The sequence below is a fragment of the Callithrix jacchus genome, chromosome 1 (genome assembly GCF_049354715.1).
Source record: "Callithrix jacchus isolate 240 chromosome 1, calJac240_pri, whole genome shotgun sequence".
Taxonomy (NCBI): domain Eukaryota; kingdom Metazoa; phylum Chordata; class Mammalia; order Primates; family Cebidae; genus Callithrix; species Callithrix jacchus.
In genome coordinates, this window is record NC_133502.1 from 121,856,285 (window position 1) to 121,873,137 (window position 16,853).

Consider the following 16,853-nt stretch of genomic DNA (forward strand, 5'->3'; position numbering starts at 1 on the left):
ATATCTACATTTCAGCCAGCAGAATGGGGATGGAGGAAGTGGAGGGCAAACAGGTTCCTTCTCAGTATATTCACTTACAGCCTCTGATTTATTCTATGTGGTAGAAACTGTTTTGTTTCTCACTTTACAGATGAGGAAACTGAGGCTTGGAGAAGTGTGGCAGAGAATGCAATTGCTACCACTCTATCTATTCTCCCTTCTTCCTCAGCAATAGAAAATCCAATTTTTAGGCCAGGTGCAGTTGCTCATGCCTGTAATGCCAGCACTTTTGGAGACCGAAGCAGGTGGATTGCTTGAGGCCAAGAGTTCAAGACCAGCCTGGGCAACATGGTGAAACTCCATTTCTACAAAACACTTTGGGAGGCTGAGGCAGGCCAATTACCTGAGGTCAGGAGTTCAAGACTAGCCTGACTAATATGGAGAAACCCCATCTCTACTAAAAATACCAAATTAGCCAGGTGTGGTGGCACATGCCTGTAATCCCAGTTACTAGGGAGGCCGAGGCAGGAGAATCGCTTGAACCTGGGAGGCAGAGGTTGCAGTGAGCTGAGATCGCACCACTGCACTCCAGCCTGGGCAACAAGAGCAAAACTCCATCTCAAAAAAGAAGAAAGAAAGAAAGAAAGAAGAAAGAAAGAAAGAAAGGAAGGAAGGAAGGAAGGAAGGAAGGAAGGAAGAAAGAAAGAAAGAAAGAAAGAAAGAAAGAAAGAAAGAAAGAAAGAAAGAAAGAAAGAAAATCCAACTTTCAGCAGGGCACGAGCCACCTATAATAAAGAAATGCATTTTTCAGGCTGGGTGTGGTGGGTTCATGTCTGTAATCCCAGCATATTGGGAGGCCGAGGTGGGTGGATTGCTTGTGCCCAGGAGTTCAAGATCAGCCTGGGAAATGTAGCAAAACCCTGTCTCTAGAAAAAATTAGCTAGGTGTAGTGGCACAAGCACTGCCAGGTACCCAGGAGGCTGATGGGGAGGATCACCTCAGCCTGGGAGGTCAAGGCTGCACCACTGCACTGCAAGACCCTGTCTCAGAGGAGAGGAGAGGAAGGGAGGAGAAGGGAGGGGAGAGTTGGGAAGGAGGAGAAAGGAGGGGAGAGAGGAGGGGAAGAGGGAGGGAGGGAAGAGGAGTGCGAGGGGGAAGGAAGGTGGGAGGAAAGAGGGAAGGGAGGTGGGAGGGGAGGGGGAAGAGAAAGTGAGGTGGGAGGGGAAAGGGAGGAGGAAGGGAGGGAGGGGGAGGAGGGGCAGGAAGGAACATTTTTCATTAAATGGTTACACACCATGTTTTAGATCCCTATACTTTAATACAAAACTAAAAACACCTGATCTTTGTCCTGCTTCCTTAAATAGGAACTTTGAGCTAGACTCTTATCACATAAAAGTCTTTAAAGAAAGATCCCTGACCTAACGACCTAATTTGAATGGAAGAATATGTAATTTTGTTTTTTTGAGACAGAGTCTTGCTCTGTTGCCCAGGCTGGAGTGCAGTGGCGGAATGAATATATAATATTACAGTAGATAACTTAGTTCTACTATAATTTCCTTTTCTATGATTTCAATGCAGCATTTTGCAACCAGTAGAGAGAATGTAATACTAATTATTTTTGAAGCTTCTGCTATATTAAACAATGAAAGAAAATTAAAACTGCCATATGTGCTAGGCCCGACTTCCCCAGACAAAATTGAAAAGTCAGGGACTTTTTCTTTCCATCTCTTCTTCCCATTTACAGATCTGCTCCTGTGCTTTCACATTCTGTCATACGTCTTAGCACCCATGACCACACTGCCTCGTCCAAACTCTGGATTTTTTTTAAACTCATGATTTGCCCCTTCACGTTCATTTATTCAACAAATGTTTTTTGTTTGTTTGTTTGTTTGTTTTTTGAGAGGGAGTTTCACTCTTGTTACCCAGGCTGGAGTGCAATGGCGCGATCTCGGCTCACCGCAACCTCCGCCTCCTGGGTTCAGGTAATTCTCCTGCCTCAGCCTCCTGAGTAGCTGGGATTACAGGCACGAGCCACCATGCCCAGCTAATTTTTTGTATTTTTAGTAGAGACAGGGTTTCACCATGTTGACCAGGATGGTCTCGATTTCTTGACCTCGTGATCCACCCGCCTCGGCCTCCCAAAGTGCTGGGATTACAGGCATTCAACAAATGTTTTTTCTTTTCTTTTTTTTTTTTTTTTTTGAGACAGAGTTTCACTCTTGTTACCCAGGCTGGAGTGCAATGGCGCGATCTCAGCTCACCACAACCTCCGCCTCCTGGGTTCAGGCAATTCTCCTGCCTCAGCCTCCTGAGTAGCTGGGATTACAGGCACGAACCACCATGCCCAGCTATTTTTTTTTTTTTTTTTTTTTTTTTGTATTTTTAGTAGAGACGAGGTTTCACCATGTTGACCAGGATGGTCTCGATCTCTTGACCTCGTGATCCACCCGCCTAGGCCTCCCAAAGTGCTGGGATTACAGGCTTGAGCCACCGCGCCCGGCCCCAACAAATGTTTTTTATAGCCTACTATGAGCAAGGCACTATTGTAGACCTGCAGATGTAAAAATGGCTGAGATACTGGGCTTGGATTAAGGCAATTTGCTGACTGGTAACTAGTCATGAAAAGTGGCACATATAGGACAGATACATGTTTTGTGAACTGAAACTTGAGTATTAGGAGTTCTGTTTCACAAAAGAGCAACTGGAGAACAAAACTAGAAATACAAAATTAGATCAGTAGCTGCTACACTGGAAAGATGGCGGAGCAAGAGCAAAGAAAAATCCCTTTGGTTCCAGAAAATCTCATGAAAAAGAGGAAGGCTTATCAAGCCCTCAAAGCCACTCAGGCAAAGTAGGCACTTTTGGCAAAGAAGGAGAAGAGGAAAGGAAAAGGGCCCAGGTTTAAACGATTGGAATCATTCCTACATGATTCCTGGCGGCAGACATGTGACAAGGTGTGTGTCAGACGACTAAAAGTGAAGCCTCACGCCTTGGAATTGCCAGGTAAACATTCTTTGGCCTTTGTCCTACGCATTGAAAGGATTGGTGATGTGAGTTTACTGGTGCAGAGAACCATTGCAAGACTTCGCCTGAAGAAAATTTTTAGTGGTGTCTTCGTAAAAGTCACTCCCCAGAACCTAAAAATGCTGCGTATAGTGGAACCTTATGTGACCTGGGGATTTCCAAATCTGAAGTCTGTCCGGGAACTCATTTTGAAACGTGGACAAGCCAGGGTCAAGAATAAGACCATTCCTCTGACAGACAACACTGTGATTGAGGAGCACCTGGGGAAGTTTGGTGTCATTTGCTTGGAAGACCTCATTCATGAAATTGCCTTTCCGGGGAAGCATTTCCAGGAGATCTCATGGTTCTTGCACCCTTTCCACCTCTCAGTGGCCCGTCATGCTACCAAAAATAGAGTGGGCTTCCTCAAGGAGATGGGCACACCTGGCTATCGGGGTGAACGCATCAATCAGCTCATCCGCCAGCTGAACTAGCACTAAACTGCAATAAATTTTTATCAATGAAGTGGAAGCATGTGTTTTTGGGTTTGGAGAATTTGTATCAAATATCTTCAGAGAAGATTATTTCCTGCTTTATCTTTAAAAACTGGAAAGGAAGGGTCAAAGAAAAGACAGTAGCTGGCCAGGCGCGGTGGCTCATGCCTGTAATCCCAGTACTTTGGGAGGCTAAGGAGGGCGGATCACCTAAAGTTGGGGGTTCGAGACCAACCTGACCAACATGGCGAAACCCTGTCTCTACCAAAAATACAAAAATTAGCTGGGCATGGTGGCCCATGCCTGTAATCTCAGCTACTCGGGAGACTGAGGCAGGAGAATCGCTTGAACCTGGGAGGCAGAGGTTGCGGTGAGCCAAGATCGCACCATTGCACTCTAGCCTAGGCAACAAGCGAAACTCTGTCTCAAAAGAAAAAAGAAAAGAAAAAAACAGTAGCTATGTTCATGGCAAGCACCTCTCATCACAATCCAGTTCCAAGGAAAAATTCCTGCGTTTTCTACATTGGCTGCTGCCTCATCTGAAATCAGCACATTCCATGGAGGAAGGAGTCCTGCTTTGCTGCATCTCTTATCCTAGGGTTTAATGTTGGTAATTGAGTAACTCTAGCATTTGTGTAAGACTCCCTAAGACTCCTGCAGTAGTGGACAAGTCCAGGGACATAATTGAATCTAGTGATTCCTGGGGCCTTGTGAGAAAGACTTGAAATACACACATAGGAGGAAAGGTACAAAAATAAATGTTTATTTGTCTCTGCAAAAAAAAAAAAAGAAAGAAATACAAAATTAGTTATTAAAATGAGCATTTGCAGTGAGAAAATAAATCACTACAAACTACCAACTACCAGAGGCTTGGAGATTTCTTGTGACCTAGGCAATTTATCAGAAATGCTTTTATATAAATGCATCCTGGTTACAATCTGGCTTCCCCTTCCACTTAGATCACCCTTTAACTCTCTGTAAGTCCCAGCACCCCCAGAATCTGAGCAAGTGGAGGACCTGGAATTTTAAACCTTGGTAAAGTCCATCGGGAGACTGAGGCAGGAGAATCGCTTGAACCTGGGAGGCAGAGGTTGCGGTGAGCCAAGATCTTGGAGTTGTCCACTACTGCAGGAGTCTTAGGGAGTCTTATACAAATGCTAGAGTTACTCAATTACCAACATTAAACCCTAGGATAAGAGATGCAACAAAGCAGGACTCCTTCCTCCATGGAATGTGCTGATTTAACTGTTAAAGTTAATCTGCCTCTGAGCAGACACACCTTGTAAATACTCTCAGAATAAGGTTCAAAGTACCAAGGGCACTTGAGGAGGACATGGCTTTGCTTCAGTCAGGGAAGATTTCCCAGCAAAGTTAATGCATAACAGAAGCCAACAAAGAAATGGGTGAAAAACGGAAGAGGAATTAGGATTTCTGCCCAGTTGGGAATTTTGGTTTTTACAAAACACCATTGAAACACTTACTCTTGTGGTGGCTCATGTCTGTAATCCCAGCACATTGGGAGGCCAAGGTGGGCAGACCACCTAAGGTCAGGAGTTCAAGACCAGCCTGGTCAACATGGTGAAACCCTGTCTCTACTAAAAATACAAAAATTAGCCAGGTGTGGTGGCACAAGCCTGTAGTCCCAGCTACTCAGGAGGCTGAAGCAGGAGAATTGCTTGAACCCGGGGGGCGTATATTGCAGTGAGTTGAGATCAGCATGGGCAACAGAACAAGACTCTCTCAAAAAACAGACAAACAAAAAACAGAACACTTACTCAACTGTCATCTTACTCCTGGAAAGACAGAAGTCTTCCCTATAATGTTAAAGGGGACATATTTTCTCTTTTCTTCTTTCATCTCAGTCTCAGAATGGTTTCTTTTATGTTTTAGATTCAATTTTTTCATCTTTTTTTTTTTTTTTTGAAACGGAGTCACTCTTTTGCCAGGCTGGAGTACAGTGGCACCATCTCAGCTTACTACAACCTCCAACTCCCTGGTTCAAGCGATTCTTCTGCCTCAGCCTCCCAAGTACCTGGGATTACAGACATCCACCACCACGCCCAGCTAATTTTTGTATTTTTAGTAGACCATGTTGGCCAGGATGGTCTCAATCTCCTGACCTTGTGATCTGCCCACCTTGGCCCCTTAAAGTGCTGGGATTAGAGGTGTGAACCACAGCACCCGGCCCCATCTGTTTTTCAATCTTTTCAGTATAATGCCTATTCTTAAAGACCAAGAGATTAAAATTAAACACCAGCGTTTGTTAGCATCCAGGCCAAAATATGTATTAATATGTACATTTCTAAAGGTAAGGTCTAGTTAGGTCATGCTCTAACCTATAGACATGAACACTCATAAAAGGGAATTTGTCATTGCTGAGGTCCATGTTGTCATGGAGACAGAGGTCTGGGCTCCTCTGATAGATGTTCTTGTTCCTTATGATTCCTTATTCTTCATTCTCTTTTCTTCTCTAAACTATAGGATTCCATATACACCTCCTCTGACCTAACCCCTAAAGTGTTTTGACTAGACCCTTTCCTCATTCTGTGTGTTTTCTGTCTGGATAATCTTATCTACTACCCTTGTAAACAGTTATCTTTAAGAACAGGATTTCAAGTCAAATGCTGCAGCCAGCCCTCCACCCCAGCTCCAAGTCTGTGCTTTCATCAGTCACCATGACATCGCCTCTCACGCTTCTCCTGGTGCATCAACCATCTCACAGTCAGACCAATAGAAAACTCAGTCATTATTGACTCACTCCTCTTCCTCACCCCCATATTGATCAATCACTGAGTTGTATCGTTTCACCTTTCTAATGCCTGTTCTCTCCATCTGCCCAGAATAGGGGCAAGCAAGCATCTCATCATTTCTCACCTGAATTTTCAGGGATTTCACCAACTCCAATCCCTTGCTTCATCAAGGGGTGCTTCTTGTTTTGGAGACAAGATGGCACAGAGTAAGTGGCCAGGTTCCAACCTGGGTCAAATAGAATCTCCGCTCCCCTGCTTTGTGCCTCCTAGCAAGTCATCTCATCCAACTAAACCTCAACTGCTTTATGTAGAAAAGGGGACAATAACTCATAAAGATGTGGTAAGGAGTACATAAGATAATCTATATAAAACATCTAGTACACACAAGTACTTAATATATTTACCTGTTATATCATAACTCTTAATGTCTAACACATGATGAAGCCTCTATTTAAATGATGAAGCCCGTATTTGTATAAATATTTGTGTGTGACTAGAGAAATAATATTTATAGAAATCAATATTTAATATATACAGGCCTCATCATATTTATGCAAATAAAGGCTTCATCATGTGCTAGACATGACTAGTGCACACTGGGTTTTCTCACTTTTGGGGAACATGGAAGACTTCACTTCCCAACCACCTCCCAGTTAAGTGGGACCATGTGACTAGTTCTAGCAAATGAGCCAAAATGTAGTTTGAGTATGAGATTTTGATGAGCTTTCTTCTCCCTTTTGATGACCAAGAAGCCCACGTGTTCCAGGTGGCACTTTAACAAGATGGCGGAGACTCCTCAGCCTGGGTCTCAAGTTGCAATAGACACCGAGTATGAGCAACTCAGATTAGGGAGCTGTTATTATCGCGGCAAAGCTTAGCAGATGGTATCACAACTAATACAGGACATCTCATTTCCGACTGCTCAATCCTGGGGATAGGCCCTAACACATGTAGGATTTCCTAAAACAAATGAACCAGCAGACACCAAAAGTTCTAGTTATCTGGGGACAAAGGAATGTCTGCAGTTCTCATTTATTTGTCAAAGTTATTACAGGGTGGGACCATCTGCAGTGAAGACACATGGACTAAAACAGAGGAATGGAGGTTCCCCAGGAAAATCAGGGAACCACGCCCAAAGAAGACAGAATCAACACAGCGTAGGCAAAATGATAGATGTTTACTACAGACATCAATACGGTGCACATGGCAACGTTGGCGAAATGTATAATCAGTTAAGGAATTTTATGAAGTCCTGATGATAAACTTAAAACCTATGATGCCTGCCTGACCTTCAAAGGACCATCTTCCTTTTGTACCAAGTATTAGGTTGGTACAAAAGTTAATGCAGTTTAGCACCAAAGAAATAGATTGTAAGTGCTGGGCACAGTGGCTCACACCTGTAATCCCACCACTTTGGGAGGCTGAGGTGGGTGGATCACCTGAGGTCAGGAGTTTGAGACCAAGCTGGCCAACAAGGTAAAACCCCTTCTCTACAAAAAATACAGAAAAGAAAGAGAGAGAGAGAAAGAAAGAAAGAAAGAGGAAGAAAAATAGCATGCTTTCAGCTATATACCACTCTCATTACCCCCATGCCCATCTTCTAAAACTATACTGGAAAATAATTTTAAGGATCCTGGCATAGTACAGGCTTCCTAGTCAAAGCTATTGTGATTTTAGCTCACTTTTACATTACTCATGTTCCCAAATGTGAGTAAAACTTGAAAGGAAAGAAGTGTAGCAGTACATCTGGTTTTCTTTTCTGTTGTTGTGCATGTTTCTATTTTCTTTTCTTTCGTTTTTTGCCTCATGGGTGAAACTCCCACATTGGCCATTCCAGCCTCCACATCTCTTTCCCAAGCGGGTGTTCCTCCTGAGAGTTTCTGGCTGCAGCAACTCAGGTGAAGCAGTAACAGGCCCAAAGTTGTATGTGAAGAGAATCACTCTCTGTCGATTTAATCTGCCTCTTTCAGTGAGTGGAGTCTTTTTTTTTTTTTTAAATGGGGTTTCACTTTGGGAGGCTGAGGAGGGTGGATCACGAGTTCAAGAGATCGAGACCATCCTGGTCAACAAGGTGAAACCCCGTCTCTACTAAAAATACAAAAATTAGCTGGGCATGGTGGTGCGAGCCTGTAGTTCCAGCTACTCAGGAGGCTGAGGCAGGAGAATTGCTTGAACCCAGGAGGCGGAGGTTGCAGTGAGCCGAGATCGTGCCATTGCACTCCAGTCTGGGTAACAACAGCGAAACTTCGTCTCAAAAAAAAAAAAAAAAAAAAAAACGGGGTTTCACCATGTTGGTCAGGCTGGTTTGAACTCCCGACCTCAGGTGATCCACCCACCTTGGCCTCCAAAGTGCTTGGATTACAGACGTGAGCCACCATGCCTGGCCCAGAGGGGTCTTAAGAGGAGAAATGAACATCAGGAGAAATTGAAATGGGACACTACTTTTTAGCTTGTCCACAGCTTGTGCAAGATGAAGGGATTTATGGATAAAACCATCTCCCCACTCAGGGTTGTGAGCTCTTCAAGGACTTAACATGTGCCTTTTTGACATCTGTCTCCACAGCACCCAGCACTATGAGGGACAGAGAGTGATGGACTCTGCCCCAGGTTGTTTATAGTCTAGTAAAAATATGGGATAGGAGTAACCATAATGTAAGACAGAGAATAGGAACTGACACTTGAAGCATGGGCAAAGCCTTTTGGGATTTCAAGAAAGTTATTACAGCTGAATGGACAAGCAAGCTTTAACAAGGAGGTAGTTTTAGAGGAGGTAAGGGAGGGATGGGCAGAGCTGGGGGTGGAAAATGCTGGGCAGAGGAACCATTAATAAAAGAAGACAAAAAGGTGACATTTTCAGCTTAATCACGAGTACCAGAATAAGAGAGGACATTCTTGCTTTGGAAAAACATTTTGGTGAGCTACTAGAATTTAGAGTGAGAACTTTAAATTCATGAACATGGGCCCAAGCAAAATCATGATCCCTGCACTATACTGGGCAATACAAGAAAGGGACTCACACGTAGCTAGATTTGGGGACATATGCCCTCCTATGTCACAATGGAGGGATGGCAAGAAGTTTGGAAGGGGCTGAAAATTTTAAAATTTTTATAATTCCAAAAATGTCATGTATGAATTTTACATATGTTATTTTAGGCTATTGACTGTTTTCATTCAGAACATCTTCCTTGTGAGTCATCCAAATTCTTGCACGTATCAATAGATTGTTCCTTTGTAGCTAAGTAGTGTTCAAGGGAATATATTTACCCCAGTTGTTTAACTATTTGCTGTTGAAAGATGTCTGATTTGTCAATTATCCCAGAATAAGAAAAAAAGAGAAAAATAACTGAGCTATTTTCAATTTTTGGCAATTACAAATAAACCTGTATACAGGTTTTTGTGTAAGTTATAATTTCTCTGAGTTAAATGCCCAAGAGCGTCATTGCTGGGTCATATGGTCATTGCATGTTTAATTTATAAGAAAGAGCCAAACTCCGTCCGAGTAGCTATTCTGTTTTACAGTCCTCACCAGCATTTGGCGTTTTCGCCATTTTTACGTTAGCCATTCTGAGAGGTGTGAAGTAATAACTCACTATAGTTTTCATTTGCCTTCTTCTGTGGCTAACGCTGCTGAACAGTTTTCCATATGCTTATTTGCCTCCATATATCCTATTTGATGAAACATCCAAACTTCGTTCATGCCTTTGCTGCTTTCTGATTGGTTTGTTTGTATCTTTACTCTTGGTTTTTGAGAGTATTCTGGATATTTGTCCTTTGTTGCGTATGTCATTTGCAAATATTCTTTCCATTCTGTACCTTGTCTTTTTACCCTCTTCTCATTGGCTTTTACCAAACCCAGTTTTTAATTTTGATGATCTCAAATTGATCAGTTTTTGTTTTCATGAATAGTGCTTTCATGAATCATTTATGAAATCATTGCCTAGATCTAGATACCAAAGATTTTTTTCCTATAATTTTTTTCTCAAAATTTTATTTTATTTATTTATTTTTTGAGACAGAGTTTCACTCTTGTCACCCAGGCTGGAATGCAATGGCACAATCTCGGGTCACCGCAACCTCCACCTCCTGGGTTCAGGCAATTCTCCTGCCTCAGCCTCCTGAGTAGCTGGGATTACAGGCATGAGCCACCATGCCCAGCTAATTTTTTATATTTTTAGTAGAGACGGGGTTTCACCATGTTGACCAGGATGGTCTCAGTCTCTTGACCTCTTGATCCACCCACCTCGGCCTCCCAAAGTGCTGGGATTACAGGCTTGAGCCACTGCACCCGGTCCTTTACTTTATTTACTGAGACAAAGTCTCACTCTGTCACACAGGCTGGAGTGCAGTGGCGCAATCTTGGCTCACTGCAACTTGTGCCTCCTGGCTTCAGGTGATTCTCTGCCTCAGCCTACAGAGTAAGTGGATTACAGGCATGTTCCACCATGCCTGGCTAATTTTTGTATTTTTAGTAGAGATGAAGTTTCGCCATGTTGGCCAGGATGGTCTCAAACTCCTGACCTCAGATGATCCATCTGCCTCGGCCTCCCAAAGTGCTGGGATTACAGGTGTAAGCCACCATGCTCAGCCAAGAGTTTATATTTTACATTTTACATGTAATTTCATGGCTCATTTTGTGTTAATTTTTGTATAAAGTTGAGTTTTAAGTCAAACTTCATTGCCTGATCATGAATGTCCCATTGTTCCAGCTGCATTTGTTGGAAAGGGTATCCTTCCTGCATTGAATTGCTTTTGTACCTTTGTCAAAAACCAGTTGAGCAGATTCATATGGATCTACTTCTGGGTTCTTTATTTTGTTCCATTGATCTGTTTGTCTAACCCCTCACCTATACCATGCTGTCCTGATTATTTCAGATACAGAGTAAGTCTTAGCATCAGGCAGAGCAATTCCTCCCACTCTATTCTTCTTTGTCAAGACTGGTTTAGGTATTTTGGAGGCCCATGCCTTTCCATATAAATTTTGGAATAATCTTCTGTCCATCTTCAGAAAGTTTCCTAGGATTTTGACAGAAATTGCATTATATAGATCAATTTGGGAAGAATCAACATCTCTGTTATGTTGACTCTTCTGAAATATAATGTCTTTCCATTTATTTAGATTGTCTTTGATCTTTTAACCAATATTTTGTAGTTTTCAACATACAGATCTTGTACGTTTTGTTGAGTGTATACCTAAGTATTTTGTTTTCTTTAGAGCAATCAAAGGGTATTCCATTTTATTTTATTTTTATTACAGCGACAGCAGCCTAAGAAGGTATTGCACTTTAAATTTCAGTTTCTCCATGTTCACTGTTAGCATATAGAAATGTGATTAATTTTTGTGTTGATCTTGTATCCTGTGATCTTGCTTAACTCACTTAGTTCTAGCAGATCTTTTTTCTTCTTCTGTAGAATCCTTGGCATTTTCTCTGCTGATAATCACGTCATCTGCAAATAGAGATCATTTTATTTCTTCTTCTGTTCTAAAATGTATGTTCTTTCCTTCTTTCTTTCTCTTCCTTTCTTTCTTTCTCTTTCTTTCTTTCTCTTTCTTTCTTCCTTCCTCCTCTCTCTCTCTTTTTTTTTTTGTGCTTACTGCAGTGGCTACAACTTCCAGTACTATGTTGAATAAGAGTGATGATTTTTAATTTTGATGATCTCAAATTGATCAGTTTTTGTTTTCATGAATAGTGCTTTCATGAATCATTTATGAAATCATTGCCTAGATCTAGATACCAAAGATTTTTTTCCTATAATTTTTTTCTCAAAATTTTATTTTATTTACTTATTTATTCGTTTATTTATTTATACTTGCCTCGTTCCTAATCTGAGAGTAAAAGCATCCTGTCTTTTACAATGAAATTCAATCTTAGCTGTAGGAATTTTTTTTTTTTTTTGAGACAAGGTCACACTGTTTCCCAGGTTGGAGTGCAATGGCATAATCATAGCTCACTGCTGCCTCAGCCTCCCAAGAAGGTGGTACTACAGGTGTGCACCACCACACCTGTATAATTTTATTTATGTTTTGGAGAGACAAAGTCTCACTTTGTTGCCCAGACCTGCTATAGGTTTTTGTAGATGCTCTTGATCAAGTTGAGATAAATCCCCTGCATTTTTAACTCACTGATACCTTTTTTAAAATCATGAATAGATATTAGATTCTGTTAAATGCTTTCTTTGTGATACGATTATGTGACTTTTCTTCTTTAGCTCTTTGATATGGTAGATTAATTACACCGCTTGATTTCTAATGTTGAGCTGGGCTTGCATGCCCGGACTAAATCCCACTCGGTTGTGGTGTACAATTTTTCTTATACAGTGTTGATCCATGTACCTTTAAAACTGAGAAACTGTGTATCATCCTGAACATTCCCCTCTCCTTCTCCCTCTTCCCAACATTGCCATTGCCATGACTTTTACCCCTATCATCCTTCTAATCAAAGCCTCTACCCCGTTCACCTGTCCTACTTTGACAGCCTCCTAACTGTTTCCCTGCATTAATTTTTGCTTGTCTCTAACCATTCTCCACACAGTCAAGGGCATTTTCAAAACAAAAATCCAAGCTTGATGCCTCTCTTCTTAAAGTTTTTCAATGTTTTCATGCCACTCCCAAGTTAAAGGCTCACGTCTTAAATGTGGCCTACAAGGCCCAGTGTGATGTGGCCCTTCTCTGCCTCTTAAGCCCACTAAGCCCCACTCTGTGCATCCGCCCATGCACCTTCTCTATTCCCTCAGCGTCACCTGCCATCCACTGTGGAGGCTTTGTGTGTGAGATGCCCACACACTCCTGTCCTGCTCCTTCCTCAGGATGACTCTTTCAACTGATAAATTGCTTCTCCAGGAAATGCTCCTGGACCAACCAGCTTGGTCAGGTCCAAGTGTTTATCATAGTTTCATAATATTTAGCACAGCTTCATAGTATTTAGCATGGCTTGTGGGTTATGTTTATTTGTATGGCTATTTGATTAACAGTAATTCTCGTGAGACTGTAAAACTTCATCAGTGCAGGGACTATGTTTTGCTCAACAAATGTATTTTGAATTAACAAATGGAATCAACTGTCCAACTTAATTAGTTCATCAATTTTTGTTTACTGAACATCATTTATACCTTATCAAGTGTATTAGGCCATTCCAGCAATGCTATCAAGAAATACCTGACCAGGCTCAGTGGCTCACACCTATAATCTGAAGACGTTGGAAGACCAAGGCAGGAGAATCACTTGAGCCCAGAAGTTTGAGACTGGCCATAGTGAGACCCTGTCTCTATAAAACATTTAAAAATTAACTGGGATTGGTGGCACATGCCTGTAGTCCCAGCTACTCAGGAAGCTGAGGTGGGAGGATTGCTTGAGCTGGAGAGTTTGAAACTACAGTGAGCCATGATCACACCACTACACTCCAGCCTGGGCAACAGAGTGAGACTCTGTCGCAAAACAAAAACAAAGAAACAAAGAAATACCTGAGACTTGATAATTTATAAAAACAAAAGGTTTAATTGGCTCATGGTTCTGCAGGCCTTACAGGAAACATAGTGCTAACATCTGCTTAGCTTCTGGGGAGGCCTCAGGGAGCTGCCAATCACGTTGGGAGGCAAAGAGGGGACAGGTGCATCACACGGCCAGGGTAGCAGCAAGAGATGGGGAGTGAGAGGTGCCACACACTTTTTTTCTTTTTTTTTTTTGAGATGAAGTCTCGCTTTGTCGCCAGGCTGGAGAGCAGTGACGCAATCTTGGCTCACTACAACCTCTGCCTCATGCGCTCAAGTGATTCTCCTGCCTCAGCCTCCCGAGTAGCTGGGACTTCAGGTGTGCATCACCACACCCAGATAATTTTTGTATTTTTAGTAGAAACAGGGTTCCACCATGTTGGCCAGGATGGTCTCCATCTTTTGACCTCGTGATCTGCCTGCCTCAGCCTCCCAAAGTGCTGGGATTATAAGCGTGAGCCACTGCCCCCAACAGTGCCACACACAAAACAACTAGCTCTCACATGAACTCACTCATCACCAAGTGGATGGCAGAAAGCTACTCATGAAGGATATGCCCTCATGATACAAACATCTCCCACCAGGCCCCACCTCCAACAACGGAGATTACATTTCAACACGAGATTTGGCAAAGACACACAGATCCAAATCATATCATCAGAAGAACAATAACTAAGGAGAGTGAAAATAAGGGAGCACAAGAGAGCAAGAGAGAAAAAAAGGAGAAAATAAATGCTTACCAGGTACATATTACACATACTTGAAACGATCCTATGTGCTATACCATATAATTTTTTAGGGGTAATTTTTTGCTAATTTCATTGGCAAAAGAATTACTAAGTAGCTACAGTGGTCAAAGTCATCTCTGGTTAGTAAGATTAAAAATATTTTTTCTTTTCTTCTTTTTATTTCTCTCTCTTTTTTTTTTTTTTTTTTTTTTTGAGCCAGGGTCTCACTATGTTGCCCAAGCTGGTCTTGAACTTCTGGGATCAAGTGATCCTCCCACATCACCCTCCCAAGAATAGAAGCCACCTTTGCAAAAATGATGGCAGTGAGAGAAATCTAACATAACTGACTCTGTCTTGCTTCTAACCTCACAAGCTAATTGTGCTTGCTCACTCCTGGGCACCGGCCAAGCTAATTATACTAAGAATTTAGTTTATAGCTTAACCTTAGAGCAAGGATGATAATAGCCCTTCCTTAAATTACCCTGCTCCTTGTTCACAGACTGAAACTGCCCTTTGTAACTCTAATGAAAGGCTATAAGGTTAGAATTATGGTAGAGGCCTGAATTCTGCTAAGATCTAGACCTAGTAAAATAGTAACTAGTCATTGTCTTCTAACTTACATAGGAGCCCTGTAGCCAAAGGTCACAAGAGTTGTACCTTCTCTAATTGCCCCTATAGATAAAATCACTGTTGTTAAACCTGAGACTGGTGTTTGCAATATTTTTCAGACTTTGCATCCTTGGAGGCTGATACACCTAGACTCGTGGCCCATACCTAGGAAATGACTTAACTGGTTCCTCACTCAGAAACTGACTCAGTGCATGAAGACTGTTTCGACCCCCTATGATTTCATCCCTAACCCAAACAATCAGTCAGCCTTCTCTATTCCCTTGTCCCCTGCCCACCAAACTATCCTTGAAAAACCTTAGCCTGCGAACTCTTGAGGAGGCAGACTTGAGAAATATCTCCTGTTCTTCTAGCTTGGCTAGCCTTGCAATTATTAGACTCTTTCTCCATTGCATCTCCTCCTGTTCTCCGTGTCTTGGTTTTCCTGGGCAGTGGGCAATAAGAACCCAGTTGGGGTATTACAGTAGCTGGGATAACAGGCATGTGTCACCACACCCAGCCTTCTTTAATTTGTGAGATGAACACATATTATTCATTTATTAACGAAAAAACTATAGAGCCCTCTTGGAAAACTGTCTCACTTTATTCACCTTTCTTCAAAATACATAAAACAAAAATTAAAAGATATAACAGGCTGGGCGTGGTAGCTCATGCCTGTAACCCCAGCACTTTGAGAGGCCAAGGTGGGAGGATCACGAGGTCAAGAGATCGAGGAGATCATCCTGGCTAACATGGTGAAACCCCGTCTCTACTACAAATACAAAAAATTAGCCAGGTGTGGTGTCATGCACCTGTATTCTCAGCTACTTGGGAGGCTGGGCAGGAGTATCACTTTAGCCCGGAAGACAGAGGTTACAGTGAGCTGAGATCGTGCCACTGCACTCCAGCCTGGGCAACAGGCCAAGACTCTGCCTCAAAAATAAATAAATATGAAAGATAAAACAAAAAATTATATTATTAAATATATTACTTCTTAAAATAATGATAGAATATTAAGAATTTAAACTATATTTCTAGTGATCATTGGTGTCAAAAATACCATATTATGCTTGAATTACATAAAATCATAACACTATATTACAATTCAGAAACACCAGAAGAATACACACACACACACACACACACAAAACACCGCAATTCATTCTGCTGATTGGGATGAGACTGGATAATGGAGTTGTAAATCGGTCAGAAGACTAAATTTGCACTTTATATTTTCTATGCTGTGTTTATACTATCTAATTGAATCTGTATTGCTTTCATATTTTTAAATAAAACTACTTTTCAAAAATGCATTCGAAGATCATTTTTTAGAAAAAAAAAAAATGAGGCCAGGAGTGCTGGCTCACGCCTGTAATCCTAGCACTTTGGGAGGCAGACTGCCTGAGCTCAGGAGTTTGAGACAAGCCTGAGCAACATGGTGAAACCCCGTCTCTACTAAAATACAAAAAGTTTGCCAGGCATGGTGGCATGTGCCTGTAGCCCCAGCTACTTGGGAGGCTGAAGAAGGAGAATTGCTTGAACCCAGGAGGTGGAGGTTGTAGTCAGCCGAGATCGCACCACTGCACTCCAGCCTGGGTGACAGAGTGAAACTCCATCTCAAAAAAAAGGAAAGAAAAAAACAAATGACCTGGATCCCTGTCACCCTCCCCACACCTCCCCCTTGTTACACTCATTCACCGACCATCACAAACACACATAACCACACTGCAGGCTTGCAGGCTCAAATGGAGCCATTCTTTTATTATACATATGCTATAGGGGAATAGGGGAGGAAAAAGCTTTATCTC

At 42.1% G+C, this 16,853-nt stretch overlaps 1 pseudogene; it reads left to right on the forward strand.

Moving 5' to 3' along the window:
- Positions 1-2,710: 2,710 nt before the first annotated feature.
- LOC100410871 (large ribosomal subunit protein uL30-like 1 pseudogene) lies at positions 2,711-3,491 on the forward strand (annotated as a pseudogene).
- Positions 3,492-16,853: the final 13,362 nt, after the last annotated feature.